Genomic DNA, 7,143 nt, shown 5'->3' with positions numbered 1-7,143 from the left:
GTTCCAGGACGCGCATTTCTTTTGTGATAATTATTTATTCTCGCGCTTATCGAGGTGGTGCGGCCTTTCCGTACCTGGCGCCCAACTCTCGCGAAAATCTTTGTGGCGTGTCCGGGAGCCGACGGCAATTTGACGACGCGGCGAACAGGCGACTGTTTGCCGTCGCTCGCGAGAAGTTCCGCTCGCGAGTATCGTCGCAGTATATATACATACCAAATTAACTCTGTTCAAACATTCCTTTCTCATTCATTTCCATAATTCCTTAACTTTGAAAATACTTTATATTTTAATAAACTTATATGTTAACAACTGAAGCACATTTAGGTTAAGATATATTTATTTCTTTAATATATACATATCAGTAAAATAGAAATAAATCTTTATTTATCTATATACATCTGCAGAAAAATACACGTTAATTATAATGAAAATAACAATGTACATACTTACTTTTGTATTTATTCTTAATATTTATTTCTTAAGAAACATAAGTATGTACGTAATGTTTCTCTGCATCCGCTAATCCGATCCGTCCCTCACGGACACGATTTGATAATCCGATTAGCCTAGGGAACTTTCCGACAATTTACATCACTGCGATTATATCAATCCGATTGGAAATCCGATTGCTACACGTAAACACCCATTGGCTTTAGGCTTTCTATGGAAATTCGCCCCAACACCATTAACCTCGGTACAACTGTTTATATATAACGAATCGGAAATCTATTTCCTCTTTAAAAAATCGATTCGCGTAAAAATCGAAACTACAATAATCAATTAAAATAATCGATTTTTGCTCGAAAAAAAATCGATTTTCTTAAAAATCGATTCAGAATCGCCCATCCCTAGACTAAAAAGAATCGATGACTATGATTGGTCAATTCGCTTACTGCTTACGTTTTACTGCTTAAGTTTTTTTGTGCCACTAGCCTTAGAAGACTTGTTTAATTGTACATGGACTGTATCGTAAGTTCGATATTCCTATCCAAATATCGATACATGCTAATATCGAAAGATAGAATATCGATACAAAATATCGATAATGAAGCCTACAAGTATCGATATTTGAAATATCGATACTATATCGCCCATCCCTATTGCACAGTGCATTATTTATATAAAAATACGTTATATATATATATATATATATATATATATATATAACGTATTTTTATATAAATAATGCACTGTGCAATAGGGATGGGCGATATAGTATCGATATTTCAAATATCGATACTTGTAGGCTTCATTATCGATATTTTGTATCGATATTCTATCTTTCGATATTAGCATGTATCGATATTTGGATAGGAATATCGAACTTACGATACAGTCCATGTACAATTAAACAAGTCTTCTAAGGCTAGTGGCACAAAAAAACTTAAGCAGTAAAACGTAAGCAGTAAGCGAATTGACCAATCATAGTCATCGATTCTTTTTAGTCTAGGGATGGGCGATTCTGAATCGATTTTTAAGAAAATCGATTTTTTTTCGAGCAAAAATCGATTATTTTAATTGATTATTGTAGTTTCGATTTTTACGCGAATCGATTTTTTAAAGAGGAAATAGATTTCCGATTCGTTATATATAAACAGTTGTACCGAGGTTAATGGTGTTGGGGCGAATTTCCATAGAAAGCCTAAAGCCAATGGGTGTTTACGTGTAGCAATCGGATTTCCAATCGGATTGATATAATCGCAGTGATGTAAATTGTCGGAAAGTTCCCTAGGCTAATCGGATTATCAAATCGTGTCCGTGAGGGACGGATCGGATTAGCGGATGCAGAGAAACATTACGTACATACTTATGTTTCTTAAGAAATAAATATTAAGAATAAATACAAAAGTAAGTATGTACATTGTTATTTTCATTATAATTAACGTGTATTTTTCTGCAGATGTATATAGATAAATAAAGATTTATTTCTATTTTACTGATATGTATATATTAAAGAAATAAATATATCTTAACCTAAATGTGCTTCAGTTGTTAACATATAAGTTTATTAAAATATAAAGTATTTTCAAAGTTAAGGAATTATGGAAATGAATGAGAAAGGAATGTTTGAACAGAGTTAATTTGGTATGTATATATACTGCGACGATACTCGCGAGCGGAACTTCTCGCGAGCGACGGCAAACAGTCGCCTGTTCGCCGCGTCGTCAAATTGCCGTCGGCTCCCGGACACGCCACAAAGATTTTCGCGAGAGTTGGGCGCCAGGTACGGAAAGGCCGCACCACCTCGATAAGCGCGAGAATAAATAATTATCACAAAAGAAATGCGCGTCCTGGAACCGTCGGGACCGATAGCTCTATTAAATTAAAGTCGGAGACGGGATGGGTTGGAGGAAGCGAAATCACTAGACTCGATAATACTAACAATGAGACGTTTATTCGGGGACTCTCGCACGTCCCGATAGTCAATCTACGCGAGACGGTACAATTCGCGAAACGGTACACGAAGCCCGAGGACGCTTTCCTCGGGCGAGCCTTCTTTATTCGCGCGACCACTCCGCGGACGAGACACGACACGATACGATACGGTGCGCGACACAAATAATTGGAGCAGATGGTCAGTCTTACAGTTTTCGGTGACGACCCTGGCGTCGGCGGCGGTGTCAGCGGTGACGGTAGCGGCGGCGGTCCTCTCTCTCTCTCTCGTCTCGCCCACTCTCTCTCGCTCCGCTCTCTCGCTCTCTCTCTGCTCCCTCGTCCTCTCTCCACTCTTCGTCCGCTCTCACTCCGCACTCTCTCACTGTTTTCTCTCTCTCTCTCTCCTCCCTCCCTCTTTCTTTCTCTCACTCACACTATAATTTTGTCGGAAGTCTTTCTATGCGTCTGAGCGCGGCGATGGTCGCGGTAAGGCTAACAGCTGATTGTTCCTGGGAGGATCGCGTATCCTCGCGGATCCTCCCTCGTCGCTGCCCCTCTCGTCCTGGGGTCGTCGATCGTCGAGAATCGGCAAATTTCGGTAATATGGTCTCGAGACACTTTTCGTCTCGAGACATTGTTGACATCGGGAGTTCGCATGTTGTCTCTCCCGGCTCTCCCGTTTTTTCCTGCCGGGTTTCTCGCGACGGCTGCTTCGCTAAAAGTAAATACAGCTGATCCATTTAAGCGCGATACTGTATTATAACTACGATAGCTTCTCAGCGATAGAATATTCTCTATTGCTGAGCGCCCGATAATTCGCGATAATATATTTTTGCATCACCAAAGTACGAGAGTGCGATTCACCTGAGTGAGGGCTTCGCTCGTTGTCGTCCTCTGCTGCATCCTCGCTCCTCGATGTCCTCCGTTCCTCGTCCTGATAGCCGGCAAGGGACGTCGAGGGGCACAAAATTCGGGACGCGCTGACCTTCGCATCTGCTCCGCTCGCAAAAATCGCTTCTTCGCTTTGTTCTAAATATTCACAACAAACAATCCGACGGAACGCGATACTCGGCAAGGTCTCGAAAAACCGTTAGCGACACGGCACGCGATAAACATTTTCACTAATCGGTACGGGGTTCTTGAGACGGGCGCCTCCACGGCTGCCACGTCACAATATATACCAAATGACTGAAGCACATTTAGGTTAAGATGTATTTATTTCTTTAATACACCCCTTATAGAAATATCATACTAAAAAATACTGAAAAATTATTAGTGATTAAATATTACCAGTAATTCAGTAATTTTTTGGCCAGTACTTAATTTCTGGTGAATACCGATAATAGAATCACTGTTAAATATTGATAGTAATTAAATACTGAGAATTATTATGCGAAGGTGAAAAATGAAAAAATCATAATGTTTACAAAAATATACTTATATTTCTAATTTTCTCATGTCTCATAAACTACTAGATATCGAAGGTTGTCAACACATTCCAAACTTTCGTGAATCCTCCTGCGATAATTTCGATCCCAAGCGATATACCACCGATCACCAATCCATGTCCTGACTCCGTTAAAGTGTTGCTTAACTGACAATCGAGCGGCACGCGGCGATTCCCAATGACTCCAACGATATTCTTACGATTAATGCATATATAATGTATCCTTATAGTGTTCACAGTATATTATAACATACCTAGCAAACACCAAATAATAGTTACATAATTTTTACTTTTTGTTTATTGGATAATTTGCTGATAGATATTGAAATAATGCGACATTCGATATGCGATGAATATTAATGTAATGTAATGAACCAGTGATAATTACTTTTACATTTTTAACAAAATGTTATAATGATTAATCCAACAAAAAAAATTTAAAAATCCAAGAAAATCCAAATTAAACAAATCAAATTACTAAATTTTGAGAGAATTTTTAAAAAATATTATTTAAAACAATAGTATTATTTCATCAAATGACATGGTTTCCTTGAACAATATAAGTTTTATTTTCATCATTTTAAAAAATGATATTTTGTTTAAGAATATAATATTTTAATGAAATAAAAAAAACCACAAAATTAAACAAGTACGAATATTAAATCTAAAGAAAGTATTTTCTCCGAAAAAACGGTATAAGAAGTATAAAAAATATGCAATAAGACAAATTAATGATTGCCACTAACGAGTGCTATTCTAAGTACTATTCTATAAGTATTATTGATGTAAAACATTACTGAATTTGAAATACAAGTAACAAAAATAACTAGTAAATAAATAAAATATATTATATTCGTAATATTTTTTTAAATATTACTACAATATTGCTAAAGTAATATTGTAAATTAATGTCACTGCAAAGTCTCTGCAACATTGCACTACAATATGCAATCTTGCAACGTTGTAGCAATGTTGCTGCAAACTTCTGTGCTGTATGGGCATTGCTGCGATTCGAGCTTGAGACGTCTCCCAAGTAGAAGACTTACGTCAAAATGACATCCAAATCTAAGTAAGTTCAGGATCAAAAATAACCAAGGAATGATCAAAAATATCGTGAGAATATCGTCAAAATGATAGTCTAATGATAGTTGCAAACCGATGACGACATTTTAGACGACTTAATAACGTTTTATGACGTCTCTAAACGTCAATAATACATTTTTAAGACGTTATATATTAGGTGGTAAACTTAGTTCCTGCGGCTCACAGTTAGATGACGTTAGTTGTAGGTGTAATTTATTTTGACATCTGAAACTGGCTGCATTTTAGAGGTTAGATATTTGTCAATAAAATTCAGTGCGAAGAGATTCATTTAAGCGAGCAGTGCTATTTTTTCTTTTGATTAAATATGGAACATTATAAGTTGTTTTTTCGACATGTGCTGCTTCATTACTTTGACTTGAAAAAAACTGCAGCTGCAGCTCATAAATTGCTTTTCGAAGCTTATGGCAATTATGCTCCATCGGAAAGAACATGCCAAGTATGGTTTCAGCGATTTAAGAGTGGTGATTTTGATGTCAATGATAAAGAACGCTCAGGCCAACCGAAAAAGTTTGAAGACACCGATTTGCAGGCATTATTGGACGAAAACTCTACTCAAACGCTCCAAGAATTGTCTGCAGCATTAAATGTTACTCCGATGGCTGTTTCCAAACGTCTACATGCAATGGGAAAAATTCAAAAGGAGGGAAAATGGGTACCACACGAATTAACCGCAAATGCCATTGCGAATCGCTTAAACATCTCTATTTCTCTGCTCGCCAGGCAGAAAAAGAAGAGTTTTTTGTGGCGCATAGTGACTGGCGATGAAAAATGGATATACTTCGATAATCCTAAACGAAGAAAATCATGGGTAGACCTTGGCCAACCATCGACATCCGGGAGCGGTGCACTTATTCATGGCCACAAAGCAATGCTTTGCATTTGGTGGGATATGCACGGCGTCGTTTATTATGAGCTACTCAGACCGAACGAAAGTATCACGGGGGATCGATATCAATCACAATTAAACCGTCTGAATGAAGCATTGTTGGAAAAAAGGCCAGCAGTAGCCAGCAATCGACGTAAAGTCATGCTTTTGCACGACAACGCTCGACCACACGTTGCCAAAGCCGTCAAAGAAACACTGATGCAGCTCGAGTGGGAAGTTCTCCCGCACCCAGCGTATTCACCAGACTTAGCTCCTTCGGACTATTACTTGTTCTGGTCGATGCAGCACGGCTTGGTGGATACACACTTCAGAAATTACGAGGATGTGCGAAAATGGATCGACGAATGGATTGCATCAAAAGACCAATCGTTCTATCGTCGCGGAATCTACGCGTTGCCCGAAAGATGGGAAAAATGTATAGCTACCCTTATAGAAATATCATACTAAGAATCATTGATAATTACTTATTTTCAGTATTGAAAATACTGGATAATAAGTAATTATCAATGATTCTTAGTATGATATTTCTATAAGGGTAGCGAGGGAAAATACTTCGATTAATGTATTTTTTGCTTTTGATGTCGAAATAAATGAGTTTTTTTAAACAAAAAAACCGCAGAAACTAAGTTTACCACCTAATAGAAACGTCATTAAGATGTCACAAAAAAGACGTTTCAAAGACGTCGTTATTTAGTCACTTGACGTCATTCGACCAGTTATGACCAGTTTTTTAGGTCATTTTGACGTGAGTCTGTTACTTGGGCTGATTCTTGTGTCGTTCACCTTACCTACTGCATCACTGTCACTTTAATTGAGAGACGCTTTATATTGTGTACATATGGTATATACATATACGAAAGCATATGATTTATTTAAAAAAAAAGAATAGATTCTTTTAAAATATATGTTTTAAAAAGTATGTAGAAAGTATATTTAAAAAATATTTACATGTTTTAAAAGTAAATATTGGGGGTGTGAATAAGTTCTCGCCGTTTTTTGTGAAAATAAATCCTTTATTTAAAAAAAAATAATAAAAAAACAAGTCAATTAAAGTATTGCCCATCGCTGGAGACTACTTTTTCCCATCTTTCTGGCAGCATTTGAATTCCACGTCGAAAAAACGACACTTCTTTTGCGGCTATCCACGAATCGATCCATTTTTTCGTTTCTTCATACGAAGTGAAGTGCTGCTCAGCCAGGCCGTTAGTCATCGATCGAAATAAATAGTAATCAGAAGGCGCAATGTTTGGAGAGTACGGCGGGTGGGGTAGGACTTCCTATTTCAGCGTTTCTAGGTATGTTTTGACCGGTGACGCGACATGCAGCCGAA

The sequence above is a fragment of the Odontomachus brunneus genome, unplaced genomic scaffold (assembly GCF_010583005.1).
Source record: "Odontomachus brunneus isolate Ranch 3 - 2012 unplaced genomic scaffold, Obru_v1 Obru_scaffold_003, whole genome shotgun sequence".
NCBI lineage: Eukaryota > Metazoa > Arthropoda > Insecta > Hymenoptera > Formicidae > Odontomachus > Odontomachus brunneus.
This window is presented reverse-complemented; position numbering follows the sequence as displayed.